Source organism: Perca fluviatilis, chromosome 21 (genome assembly GCF_010015445.1).
Source record: "Perca fluviatilis chromosome 21, GENO_Pfluv_1.0, whole genome shotgun sequence".
Lineage (NCBI taxonomy): Eukaryota > Metazoa > Chordata > Actinopteri > Perciformes > Percidae > Perca > Perca fluviatilis.
Genome location: NC_053132.1, coordinates 3,723,092 through 3,738,076, shown reverse-complemented (window position 1 = coordinate 3,738,076; position 14,985 = coordinate 3,723,092). Strand labels below are relative to the sequence as shown.

The 14,985-nt window shown below is 40.3% G+C and overlaps 1 pseudogene; it reads right to left on the bottom strand.

Moving 5' to 3' along the window:
* Positions 1-2,575: 2,575 nt before the first annotated feature.
* Positions 2,576-12,664, bottom strand: LOC120551590 (annotated as a pseudogene).
* Between the last annotated feature and the right edge of the window lie 2,321 nt (positions 12,665-14,985).

Sequence of the window (14,985 nt, the reverse complement as noted above, 5' to 3'; positions counted from 1 at the left end):
GAATTCAGTTTTATGAGGGTCGTAAATACTTAAGGAAGTACTGATCTTTTTAAATTGACATCTTTCACCACATTAAAAACTTTTTTTTTTTTTGTCAAATGTGCTAGTTACATTAAAATTATACAAAATAAGTTTTGTATTCACAAATTCATGTTGAACATACCATATCTTGCCTGTAAGATTCTACATTTTGGGCGACATTGTTTTAATTCTGAATTACAACGCAACGCTCTCTAAAACATAATGCATCCGGTGAAGTCATATAACTTCAAGTTAGAACTATTTACTTTTAACGCTGGCGGTTTTACAAAGAAACATATTTTGTTCAGGTTGCATTTTGTATAAATACAAAGCATACTTTTGTTTTTATTTTTGTTTGCATCTTTCACCACATTAAACACAAACAATCTTTTAAGTCAATGTGGTTACATTTAAATGATACAAATGTATTCACAAATTAAAATTCTTATGCATATGTGTGCGAACATTAGTGGCTCACATGCAGCGGCAACATTACGACAACATGTACTGACAACATGAACTGTGTCTGTTTGTGTGGCGGGTTTCATGTGTGCAATGGCACACAAGCACAGGAAAGTTGTAGGGAGTGTGTATGGATGAATATTATACTTTTTTTTCTATGGCGGTCCTTTTGAACGTAAACAAAAAATAAGTGTGACTAAGCTTGAATAAATCACTCAAAAATTCAAAGAAAGTAGTCACAATGAATGTTATGTGTTCAAATGCCATTTGTGGTTTTGTGTGATCTGTTGAAAATGTTTTTTTTTTACTACTTCTCACTGGTTCGCTTATTTGATTTGAAAAACGCAATTTCTGGTAGAGTGTTGCTGTGGGCTGGGAAAAAAAAAGAGGCGTGGGAAAAAGGGGTATGTTGGGAAAAGGGAGTGAACACCGATCCCCGGCCAGAACGAAGAAGGCACAGCCAGATGAGCTACGGAGCTGAGGAAGACGGCAGGAGCAGCCAGACATATGGACTAGAGCAAGCATGCACAGACATAAGATCAACATGTACTGACAACATGAACTGTGGCGGTTTGTGTGTGTGTGTGTGTGTGTGTGTGTGTGTGTGTGTGTGTGTGTGTGTGCGTGGAGTGTGTGGGAGTGTGTGGGAGTGTGTGTGAGGTGCGTGAGTGTGCGTGAGTGTGGGTAGAAATGCATTGACCTTTGGGCTTAGGCCCATTCACGCTTATTACAATCACTTACTTGGTCGGTTTAAGAGGAGCCTTACACATTTCTATTTTACAACCCTGCCTTTACACACGTTCTGCTCTCTGCTCCAAAGAGTGTAAAGATACTTGATTTACTTCTTGGTCATTGGCTCATTTCAAACGCATCAGTGTTACTCAAACTTACATTCATGCTGTGTGTAGAATGAAAAACCTATCTTTCTTGTTTCAAACGGGGAAGAAACCCTTTTTATGCCTAAAATTTAACGCTACACCCTCTCTTCTCTCACTTGATCATTTCAAACACATCCGGATATTTCATCTCTAACGCTCATTGGATCATTTAAATGAAACATTTTTCTACTTCCTGTGACGCCCTCATTGCAGCACTTAACACACGTCATTTCGAGACACGCCTTCCTTCTAGAAGCTTCCAGAACAGACCAGTCACACACACACTGGAAGGCATCAATCACTTTCTGACAGGTCGTGGACCTCTTGACCCCCAGGTCAAAAGGTCATCCATCAAAATCCCACATACCAAAGTGACAGAAACCTCCTCCTTATATCTCTGACTTGCCTACGGACGACCTTAGACTGTGTTGCTCCCCTCAAAAGTTGATGATAAAGCAAAAGGAAACTAGCAGCTTGGTATAACTCCCAAACTCGCAAATTAAAACAAATCTTGTGAAACCTCGAAAGTAAGTGGTGCTCCACCAAAATGGAAGAATCCCGTTTGGATTGGCAAGAAAGTCTCAAACCCTATAGGAAGCCCTCTGAAAAGCCAGATCAGACTATTACTCTTCACTAATAAAAGAAAATAAGAACACCCAAGGTTTCTTTTTAGCACTGTAGCCAGGGTTGACAGGGAGTCACAGCTCTTACTGGAGCCATCTATTCCTCTAGCACTGAGTAGTGATGACTTCATGAGCTTCTTTAATGATAAAAATATATAACAATTAGAGATAAAATTCATCACCTTTTTCCCCTTAACTTCTAACAGTTCACCTTTTAAATGCAGGACCGATAGAAAGAATGACTAGTCCCGACATATACTTAGACTGCTTTATATCCTATAGACCTCCAACAATTAATGTTAAATATATCCTCAGCTAAGCCATCTACCTGTCTCTTAGACCCCATCCCAACGAGACTACTCAAAGAAATGTTACCCGTGGTAAACACTTCACTACTAGATATGATCAATATGTCCTTATGGTTCAGCGAGGACGCTGCCTTTCTTCGTAAAACCACATGTCTTAGCCTGCTGCGCCTTTGGATTAGTTTTTAAGTTTTATACTGCAATACTAGATATGATTCATCCAAGTTCCCGCCTGTCCAGCTTCCAGATCCTCGGCGGGCCAGCAGCCCTTCAGTTCCCCGGCCGGCTAGCTGTCCCCTGAATCCCGGCTTGTAACCATCCCTGAGACATTGCCGGTCTCCGGCACCCATGAGACCGCCCCAGGAACCTCTGCCGCCCTCCGGTTCCCTGGGACCGCCCCTGGGGCCGTCCCCTGGGACTTTACCAGTCTCTGGTACCCCTTGACCTCTGAGCCTCTGCCGTTTTCCGGCACCCCTGAAGCACCGGGAGCCCCCATCTTTGCTGGCTCTCGGCGCCTCCTGAGACCACCCCTAAGACTTTGCCGGGTCTCAGGCGCTCCCCACATCTGTCTCTGTCACTGTGCCTGTCTCCGTCCCCTGTCACTGTGCCCATCCTTGTCCCTGTCACCGTGCCTCCCCCTTTGTCTCTGTTACCGCGTTTGCCTTCCTGTCACTGTGCCCGTCTCTGTCCCTTTCACTATCTGTATCTGTGCCTATTACCTTCCCTGCCCCTAAGCCCGGAGTCTGTCCTGTCTGAGTCTGTTCTGTCTGTGTTCGTTTTGTCCCAGTCCGCCCCGTCTGAGCCTGTCCCATCAGAGTCCGTCCTGTCTCGTCCGTTTTTGTCTCGCCGTCTCTGTCTGTGTTCTGAGCCTGTCCAGTCTGAGTCGTTCTGTCTGTGTCTTGTTTGTCTCAGCCCATCCCGCGCCGTGTCTGAGCCTGTCCCATCAGAGTCCGCCCTGTCCTCATCTGTTTTGTCTAAGTCTGTCTCGTCTGTGTCTGAGTCTGTTCTGTCCTCGTCTGTGTCCGGAGCCTGCCCTGTCTGATTCGTCTGTCCGCTTTTGTCTGAGTCGGTCCCCCTAGGGTTTGTCCTGTCCAGTGTCTGTTTTCCCTCGCAGTGGCCCCCTCACGGTTATTCCCCTTGAGTGGCTCCTCTCAGTTCTTCCTCCTAGTGACCTTCTGTTTTTCCCCAGGCCCTCCTCGGTGCCTCTGGTTTCCCTGTGCCCCCAGTGTGCTCTGTGTTCCCCGTGCCCCCGGGTTCTCTCTCTGGTTCCCCGTGCCCCAGGGCCCTCTGTTCCCTGTGCCCCAGGGCCCCTCTGTTTCCCTGAGCCCCGGCTTGACTTTTTTTTTCCTTGTTGGGCCCCTCCTCCGGGCCCCCCCTGGGGGCGGGGTTGCTTTTGGACGTCTGGGATCCGTTCCTTTGGAGGGGGTACTGTCGTTTTGTGGTTTCGTTTGTGTTCTGTTTCCTGTTTTTTTGACATCTGGTTTTCTGTCTTGTCTGTTTTACTTCCCGTGTGTTTCCCTCCCTTGTGATTGCCCTGATTTCTTTCACCTGTTGTATCACCTGTCCCTTGTTAGTCCCGTTACCTCTTGTATTTAGTCTCTGTGTCTTCCTTGTCTGTTTTCGGATTATTTTATTCTGTTGCTGGGTTTGCTGATGGAAACTGCTGTCGTGGATTCTGGTTTCTTTTGTTTGTTCCTGCCTCGCTACATTTCGGAGGACTGTGTGTAGACTCTTGTTCAATAAATCTCCTATTCACTGCATTTGGGTCCAAGCTTCCTGAAACCGTGACAATAGCTAGATTTCCATCATAAGACGCTCAGATGCTCATTAAAACGCACGCTCCAAATGACCCGCTGAACAACTGAGGAACTTGTAATACATCTAACAGACATAGTTAATACGTTGCCGCAATGTATAGATTTCCATCATAAAAGTAGGGGATTTTATTGTGTAACCTCTCAGTTGAAGCTTAAGAGGAAGTTATAGTAAACCTTTTTTATTTTGACGGGAAAAGGGAAGTGGAAAAAGTGGTGTATTTTCTGACCGTTGACTGTGTTGGGGAAAAATAATGTTAGACGTGCAGTGCGCTTTTGGGTTCTGGAAGTCTGTGTCTTTATTTTAGATCCAAACAGTGAGTCTAGACAATATAAGAAACGGTGTAATACAATAGTGACGCCTAGACGGCTCATTAAACGATACTTCCAAATGATGAACTTATAATACATCTAACCAACATAGTTAATGGCGTGCGATGTATAGATTTCCATCAAAATAAGATGTCCAGATGCTCATTAAACGACGCTCCAGAATAACCGCCGATCAATTGCAGATGAAGCTTATCTTTTGCGTCGTTGTACGGACTATGTGTGCTTACTGGCAGTTGTTTTAGATCAGCTCAAACCAAAGTGTCACCTGGTTGTTGACGTAGCTGATAGATACGTGACTGGAATCGGGTTTCATATAGAGCTTTGATAGCTCACTGTGTACTGGTGTTAATTATTATATTTATGCCACAAGATTGAAACCAGCTCGACCCAACATGAATGATTATATTGTTTTAGATATTTTTTTATTTTGTAGGTGGCTGTGATGTGGTGGATTACTTTAGACAAACATTTTCGTGACAGTAGATCTGGGAAACTAGTAATATGTTGGTGATTGTGTGACGAATCTGGTGGCAGAGGCGGACCACATCGGCAGCTGTTAGGTAAACACAGCATACGGAAACCAGTTAGTGTAGAAACCAGTAGGGCTATAACACCGGCACTTCTACATTTTACTCTTAAAGCGTCACCTGCACTTTTTCTTGCGTCGCTACGCTTCGCCATGTAGCGGTACTCTCATTGACTATATATATAATGGACCAATAGACCCCGTTGCTCTGGACGGAGACAAGTAAAGGCTATTAAAAGCCCTTTTCCGGTGATCACTTGCTTTACCGGCGAGCAGCTTCCAACTGAGAGAGAACCAACGTAAATGTGACCTGAGCAACCTGTCTGAAAGTGTGAAGTCTTCTGGTATTGTAGCTGCTGAGAGAAATCTCAATCATTCCCAATCTTACAGAGACGGAGAGGCAGGGTATATGTAAGGAGATAACATGGGCACAGGCTAATTATTGCAAACTAAAATGATAGTTAACATTAGTAATTAAACTTTAACAGCTAATGTAAGTCCAAACTGCCTGCAAGCTTCTCCTGTACTATACGGTAATTCCTCTACTATGTGACGGTAAGTCTGGTGGTTCTGACACAATCGTTAGCTTATTTTTACAAAAACGTCTGCTACGGAGCCATAACGTGAGGTACAAGGTAATGGAGCCTTTTATACATTGTTGTGTTTCTTTAGAAATAAACAACGGACAAATGGAGTCTTTAAACGCTTCAGATGTAAAGTTATTCGCTGTCAAGTGACGTAAAAAAATGGCGGTCAGCCAAATGCTAACAGGAGGTGATGGCCAGGTAGCAACAAAATGGCCGCCATAGATGGCTCCCGAAGTTGGGTACTATACCACTGACAGAGAAAGAGTCAGTGTCAGAGAGATTGACCCCTAACGTTACATAAACTATACTTCCCAGATGGCACTGTGTTTTACCTCGGATCTTGACAAATCATGTAAAAGGCAAGCGTCAGCCCCATGTTCGGCCCACCTTATAAGAAGTTTGCTTAGCCATGGACATTAGTTCGGAAAAGCTGTTGATGCCTGCAGCCTGATTCTAACAGATTTTTCACTGCTGAAAATCTAGAAACTAAAAAAGTATGTCAAGTTTGTTGGCGCCACGCACACATTGTGCAACACTTCAACTTATTCCATCAACTCTGCTGCTGTGTTGCTGTCTTGCAGCTGCTTCCTCTCTGTATTTATCCTCTGCCCCCTTTCCACCATTGACATATATATAATGGACCAATAGACCCCGTTGACGTGAGCAACCTGTCTGAAAGTGTGAAGTCTTCTGGTAGCTGTGCCGAGAGAAATCTCAATCATTCCCAATCTTACAGAGACGGAGGTAGGTATATGTAAGGAGATAACATAGAGCGCAGGCTAATTATTGCTAACTAACATGCTAGTTAACATTAGTCATTAAACTAAACAGCTAATGTAAGATTCGAAACCGCCCCAAGAGCTTCTCCTGTACTATACGGTAATTCCTCTACTGTGTGACAGTAAGTCCGTGGTTATGACCAAATCGTTATATTTTGTTACAAAAGCGTCCTCGGAGCCAACGTAACGGGTACAAGGTAATGGAGCCTTTATATATACTCGTGTTTTCTTGTTAGACAACAAAAACAACGGACTAATCCAGGTGCTTTAAACGCTTCAGATGTAAAAGTTATTCACTGTCAAGTGACGTAAGTGACTGGCGGTCAGTGGGATACTAACAGGATGTATACCTTTGTAGCAACAAAATGGCCATCGGAGTTTGAGTTCTGAAGTGAAGCTTACCCGTTGCTTTCCACACACACGCATGCCAATGACACCCCGCGCTTTTATGTACTGAGCTCTCTTTAAAGGAGATGCAGCCCATTTTATTCACAGCTGTCAAGAGAATCACACACACACACACCCACACACACACACACACCTTGTTTAAATACAATACAATAATATGTTGTTAATACAATAATAAATAGTTGTTAATAAATAAATCCACAACATTTTCTCTGTAGAAACCTCAAATGTCATAAGGGATTTGCCAATGCAAGAGAGTACCGGCCTTTTCCTTCTTTGAAGCACTGGCGCTAAAGATCATTTTCCCAGCCTGGAAAATTTAGCCTTTTTGGGGTGTTCGTGCATTAAATCCAAATTCTTACATCCAATTTTTTCCCCCTTGATGTCCATAATTTATCCGTCTTCGGGTCATTTCTGCTGCTAGCTCTGGTGTACGTCTAGCAACAATCTCCCACTATAACTCCTGGCGAGATTTTGTTAATCTTTTTTAACCAATGGGAAGGCAGGTTCGTCCACAAAAAGAGTATATAGTGGGAAAGATAGATCACTCCAGTCTATTTCCAATTCTAAAGACAATAATGGCATCACTGTTTTCAGATTTGGCATATATTTTGGGCCTTTTTGAAGAAATGTAAATAATGTGTCCTTTAGTTAGCTATTGTTCATTATGTTTATTTTTGTGCTGGATGACTACATATATAGGAGAACTGTTTTTAGACAACACAAATGCTTGTGTAGCATGCTGTGTGTGAGATATCAATAAATTGAAATTAATTATTTTGATTTATTGGCATAAGTAATTTGTAATGAGGGCAAAAGTGTCTGGACTTTTTTTTTTTAAATGTATATATTTTGTCAACTTTAGCTTTATATGTTTTTTTACTTCACAGTTTACTCCCAAGACATTTGAGAACTGGGTTAGACAGGAGATTGGCTTACTTTTTATTGCTCTGTGTATGATATCAATATACATCTGTTGTGATTCATGTTCTGTTTTATTTATTTATTTGTCCTGAAAAAATTATGTTCATAGATTGACTGTTATATATAGGTATACAACAAGGGTTTTTAGAAATAAACCAGATGGACAATGAATTGTAAAAAATTACCTTAGGTTTGGTAGGGTTTAATGAGAATCAGTGCTAGCATTCGGCCAATTCCAGTTCAATAAGCTGCTTGCATAATGGCATACAACTGAAGAGATGGTTTCCCTAACTTTTGAATGACATTCAAATTATAGCAATTGATGACAACAGCCATCCTGTTAAAGTCAATGTCAAGAGCAGCTAGCAAATATTACTTTAATCCATGTTCTCATGACACTGTGAAGAGAGAATGTTATATAAAGTCCTCTGAGGATTTATGTTTATCATTGTAGGATTATTTGCATTAAATATGCCAATGTATCATGAACAATAAAGGTTATAATATTTGGTACAGTCAACTTTTTAATAAAAGAAACAAAGTAGCATACAGGTGGTGAAGTCAGTTCTCCCTTTATTGAATATTCTACTAAGAAAGAGAGTAAACATATCCAACAGATGTTACAGGAAGCTGACATTTCTTCAGCTCTGTAAACAGCAACGGGTTTACAACTAAATGGTGTTAACAGTGACTCCCCGTTACTTTTAAATTTTTTTGTGTTTGTGTTGAAAAAGCAAGTTGTACATCAATATTGGCTGTTTTGTTATTTATCAGCAAGTGGATTCAAAGTTACAATGAAAAGAATTATCTGGGATGTACCAATGAAAGTTTAAACTGCTAACCCTAACCCTTGTGGAGCACAGACTAGTTTAAGAAGAAAGCTGTGCCTCGAATCAATATCAACTGATTAACAGGGAAAATACATTTCTTTAACACAAAGTTACGGGAAGGTACAGACTTATCAAAAAATCTAAATGATTCCTCTTGTATTCTGAAAAGATACATATTAAAAAAATACAGCACTAAGAAGAAAATGATACAAAATGCTAGATTAAACAATATGCCCTTTTATATCCCACCACAAACATGTTCATCATTTTTTTTTTACATCAGTTATGAGTTATAATTCAACATACTAATGTTGACAAACACAATTATGTATCAATATAAAGCTCTTTCTTTTTAAGTGATCAGGAATTCTAATAAAAAGTTCAAATAAAAAAGATCTGTGATATGACAAGCAATAATTGTGAAGCACTAACCAGTTTGAGAAGAAGGCTGTGCATCAAATTATCATCAACTTATTAACAGGAAAATACATTTCTTCAACTCTATAAACATCAGCAAAAGTACTCAACATCTAACATAACTCTCTCTTCAATACAGTAGTCCAGTGATTGGTGCTTTTCACACCACTGTCGCGCGGCCGACTAGTGTGCCGTGAGAGATCATACTGTGTGCCGTAAGAAATTATCCAATTTTACTTAATTATTCCAACAATTGTTTGTATTGAGTAACTGCAAATAATTTGCCATTGTAGCGCATCTGTGACTGCAATATGACTGGCAGAGAAATTAAATACTATTCTGAATCAGTAGGTGGCAGTGGCGGCAATGCCTTGTTGATTTAAGCGACAAAGATTACTACCACCTTGTGGTGACAGGATGTAAAACAGTGGGGCCGGAATCATCGATGTAAGCCTGCAAAGTGATGGATACATTTTTAAAAGTGAAAAATGCAGATTCTGATCTTATTAGGTTCGGTGGTGTGCCGCAGGATTTTTAATGTAAAAATTAGCCGGTCACGGAAAAGGTTGAAAAACACCGCAGTAGTCAATAACTGAACCCAAAGTCGAGGTTGAGGTACAGACGTGTCCTTAACAGAAAGAATTTTGTATTATAAGAACAATGATTTAAAAACTACTTCTAACGAAGAAATGGAACAAAATGCTAAATAAAACAATTTTACATGAGCTACTGAGGTTTATATTTCAACACACACGCGTATTGACAAAGCATTTTCAATTTTTGATATAAGCCCTGTATCTTAAATATCAAGTAGTAAGCGCAAGAACGTTTAATGTGATTATACATGTGTTAAGTAAAAGCCAGTTTTAAATAAAGGCTGTGCATCAAATCAACATAAACTGATAAAGTTACACACACACACACACACACACACACACACACACACTCTCTCTCTCTCTCTCTCTCTCTCTCTCTCTCTCTCTCTCTCTCTCTCTAATGATTTCATTATCAATTGTGCTGGTCCCTCTGGGTTTGAATATGTTGTTTAAATTTGTAAAGCATGTTCAAGATAAAATGTGATGTCCAGTTGTTCTTTAAACTTTAAATGTAAACTTGAAATTCCTATTGACCAAGAAATTCAGAAATATTTGTCATTACTCCTATTCAAGTGGACACAGGGACGCATCAGTGTTTTTCATGTGGACATAGATACCTGGATAGACAGGCTCAGTGAATGTGGTGTGAAAGGTGTAGAGGTGCCTCAGTGTGTTAGAGGAGACTCTGTAGAAGGACAGAGTGCCAGCCAGGGCCGGATTGGGACTCGTTTTCAGCCCTGGATTTTCAAGCCTTAGACCGGCCCACTTTACTTCACGAATGACTATATTAACAAAATTTAAACAAAACCTTAGTATATAAGTCTGCAATAACGCCCTGTCCTCTACATCCTTGTAATTCGGTGTATTTTGTAAAATATCACTATTTCCAAGTGTTGTCTAACAATGTAGATTTATTAGAAAAGTTAACATCTTAACAACAACCCAATGATGTTGAACAATATCAGAATTTGTTTCTGTGCAAATAAGTAATCACAGATTAAATAAAGAACAAGATACATTGTATTGCACTTTCTAATGACACCATAATCTATTTTTTCCTTTGAATATTTCATACAACTTTCATAATGGGTCACAAGTAATATTTGGGCATAAAAGTGATTATATTGTAGCTAATCTGATCATGTTTGCTTGTTCACACACTGTGATACAACAGCTAACAGTAGATGTGCCATCCACACTGACAGCAGCTATCCCTAATGCCACTACTGCGCTATGCTTCTGACACTAAATCACATTTTATAAATTGTCATAATTCTCAGCACAAATCTCTCCTTTTTACAAAGCTTTCTGATCAAGTCAGTGTCATTATGGTAGTGCCGAATCATCTGGCATCATTAATTATCCCAGGGCATTTTTCATATAGAGCAGGTCAACGCCCACACTCTTATTAATTCTTATAATACTCAGTCAATGAGCAACCCTACCTGCCCAAACTGGACTTCTGGGCTCATATAGCTGCTGCTTGGTAACCTTACTGGCTCTTCATTGTCACTGTTAGCAGCAAACTGGACTAGTAGGCCTACTAGCTGCTGCTGCGGAGCTACAAGAACAAGTTTGATTCATAAAAATATAAACGCTGGTTTTGCAGGCACTTCTCCTAACTAACTTAGCTTACCAGTCTCAACGTCTTCATTTGGCGTTTTGCTAAAATAGAAAAAGTTAATCTGGCCGCGTCACTTTCTAGAGCTCTACTTTTTAAATTGCCGCTTTTTCAGTGCCGTTTTGCGCTTTCTATTACCCGTTTAAAACAGCTTCTTTTTGCTCGCGGTGGCATCCTCCAACAGGAACCAGTGACTTGTGTACGATGGTGGTTTGTTGTTTTGTTTTTTTAGCAAGGTGCTGCCGTCGGAGGACTCCGAACATAAATAGGTCACCAGGCACTCTGCGAGTGGGCTGCATGAATGAAGAGAACGGTGGGCTGCAAGAAAAAATAAATACTGTACATACAAAAAGTGGGCTGCGAGTGCACGCAGCATAGGGACAGCATCCATAATATTCAACTATGATTTCAACCCAGTGCCATACCTGAACACCGGCCCTCACAACCAAACAACCAGACCGGCCCACCGGGAATTCTCCCAGTGCTCCCGATTAGCCAATCCGGGCCTGGTGCCAGCTGGCTTGTCCAGATACACCCCAACTCTGCTACAGAAATCAGAGGAAGGAGGACTGCTCCACAACTGCTTACCATTTGTCATTGCATTAAATCTGCCCTCGTCGCATTGGAATTTCCACGATGCAGCATTAGTTCCTAAACAGCCAACGGAGTCTTTTTTTTCTTTCAATATGCCTGTATGCAACACCAATACCAATATAAGGTTTGCTGTCTCTCCACTTTACCTCTCAGTAATGTTGCCCAGATAAGCTCGCTTTGCACAACACCTGGTATGCGTTTATAAACCTCTCTGGGTGATTAGGATATGACTGCTGTGCTCCATGTGTTGCCTTCTTGTTTCCCTCAGACAGAGTAGGTCGTGCGGTGCAGTGTTTGGGTCCAGGTTGAGATCACAGGCATCTGATGGAGAGACCAAAAGCAAATGTGTTACCAGTTATTCTGATGGTCAAACAGGTTTCTGGAGGAGAGTTATTAGTACAGCATGTTTTTGAAATCAAAAAAGCATGGAAACAGACTTACACCAGATCTCTTCTGTCTGTGATGTTCTCCACAGGAGGGAGGACAGGCTTTGAAAAATCTTCACTGACCAGACAGCCATCCTTGTAATGGTAGATGGTTGCTCCTGTGTGTTTCTTGTTTGCAATGGCTGCTATGAGGAAACGGATTTGACTGTTGTTCTTCTGTGCGTTGGCAATGTCATGGAAAGCTTCGGCTTTTTCTTTCATTTTCTTGACAACATCAGATGTGTAGTACCATGGAACTTCATTGGTACTTCCTAATTTAGGGTAGTCCAAGTCGTCAGCCATCACATCAAGGTCGGTATCACCTCTTTCCACTGAAGTGAAAACAAAGCACAGAGCATCTTCTACACCTGGAGCAAGAACCTGTCTGTCCAGCTCTGCCTGATTTGGGACGATCTTTATTCCCTCCATGGTATCTACACAGGATCTGATGACGTTGATTTCTCTCTCTTTACGATCCAGCCACTTGGTTAGTTTTTCCTGACTGAATGGTGACTTGTCTCTGTCTTTTTTTTTTGGTCTGGGTATTATTATTATTATTATTATTATTATTATTATTATTATTATCATCATTATTATTATTTTAAATGAAAATTAAAAGCCAATGTTAAATTGTTAAATTGTTAATTGTTAAATACTGTTGAAGGGAGTAAGAAGTGAGGAGAGGAATGGAGGCACGGGCAAATCTAGGATCCAACCTTTAGGGGGGCTCAGCCCCCAAGGACAATGTGACACGGATATAGTGTATGCAAAAGTGTTAACCCCCCCCAGCTAAATAAGTAATTTCATTAGCCAATAATATCTGACCTCAACCAACTCCGATTGGCCTAAACTATGTTTCTGTTAACCCTTTCCTTGACTGGGTTACAGTTGCCTAGCATTGGCTAAAGCGACAAAGGATATTAAACCTGTTACTAGCCTTTTAAACCTGTAAGTGTTTGTCCTCTGTCACTAACAAACAACTTTGCAACTCTAACTTTAACCCCTAAAATTGACTTGAGCCCCCCCCTAAAAAGAGTCTAAAATCACCCATGAATGGAGGAGAGGAATCAAGTCTGTGTCTTTCTCTTAGTCCTCTTTGTCATCCTGTCTGTCGACATCAGGAAGGAAAGTTAACTCCCGTTTGTTATAACGCCTCAGGAAACAATCATAAAGTAACAACAACAGAAAAACTCAGAAACAAATAAAAATAAAAGTAAAATATATATATATATATATATATATATATATATATATATATAAAAAAAATTTTTTAAAAAAAACCACCCAAAATAATTAGCTTATTTGTTCCTGCCCCTATTTGCAAAATCATCTAATACAATATAAATAGATATGCACACACAGCATACACTTGTTCAGGTCTTACATACTCTGTTTGATGTCACTTTTCAGTCCATTCCATAGTAGGGTCACCCCACAAACTGAACCACATGCATTTAACAGTAGTTCGCACAAGAGGTTGTTTGAACATACAGTGTCCTCTTAGATGATATCCCCCATCTCTTTCATTAAACATTGTGCGTATGTTACAAGGTAAAGTATTTTCTTTAACTTTAAACATAAATTGTGCAGTTTTGAATGTAACAATGTCCATAAATTTCAGCAAATGCGAATTAAAAACAGATGATCAGTGTGCTCATAATACCGGTGTGATTTATTATCCTAATTGCACTTTTTTGTAATGCGCAAATATTAAGTAGGTTGCTTTTGTAGGGTAATTCCCCAAACTTCCACACAGTAAAACATATACGGTAAAATAAGTGTGCAGTAAAGAGTATGTACTTATTTTTATTCAATATCTAGTTAGGTTTGCTCAATAAAGTGTGCAAAAAAGTGTGTGCTGTCTTCCAACTCTTTGCATTAGAGCGGGCTGAGCTTTGACACCTGACCACACACACACACACACACACACACACACACACACACACACACACACACACACAGAACTATTGTAAAACGTTTTAAAATTCTCCTCTTTATCTCTGAAATCTAAAAGGCCAATACAGGAAGTTTGATTGTTGTGTTGTTATGCAATGCATTCATATTGTTGTATAATATTACCATACCTTTTCAATCCAGTAGTTCCTTTATTACAGTTTTTTCCAACTGCTTACACACGTTTTCAAAACTATGTCTCCTTTTTTCAAAACTCAATACACACAATTCCCAAAACTGCACACACAAAATGCAAAATGCCTCACATCTCCTTCAAAATGAAACGCTGCATTCAAAATACCATAAACACATCTCAAAATTAAGCATTTGCATCAAATGGCAAACACTTTTTTCATAATAGTAAATATATGGATATACCATGTACACACTGTTGTTCTAAATCTAAAGCTCTTTTGTCTTTCATAGGTTTATAGCTACATTTACAATGTTCTAGAGAGAAAGTAATCTGCTGAAAGTGGTTGAAAAGTGCTCTGTAAAAAACAATGTAATGTTACAGTAGAACAGAAAATATGTATTGGGCACAACATTAAGTTTGTAAGAGTAGCCCAGTGTTGTATACAGTAGCATGAAACAAGAAAAAAAAGTATAAACATATGTAAACCAAAGGTATCATTTTTAGAATAAAGAATATGTGTGTGTGTGTGTGTGTGTGTGTGTGTGTGTGTGTGTGTGTGTGTGTGTGTGTGTGTGTGTGTGTGTGTGTGTGTGGTCTTTGTCCATGCCTGTGTGTCGGGCGGAGGGGTGTGTGTGTGTGTGGGGGGGACAGAATTGTATGCACTTTGTGCAAAACAAAGTGATTTGTAATGCTGAAATAGTAATTAGATAGTTGCATACAGTATGGGCGCACGCCTTACAGTTTTTCCAACTG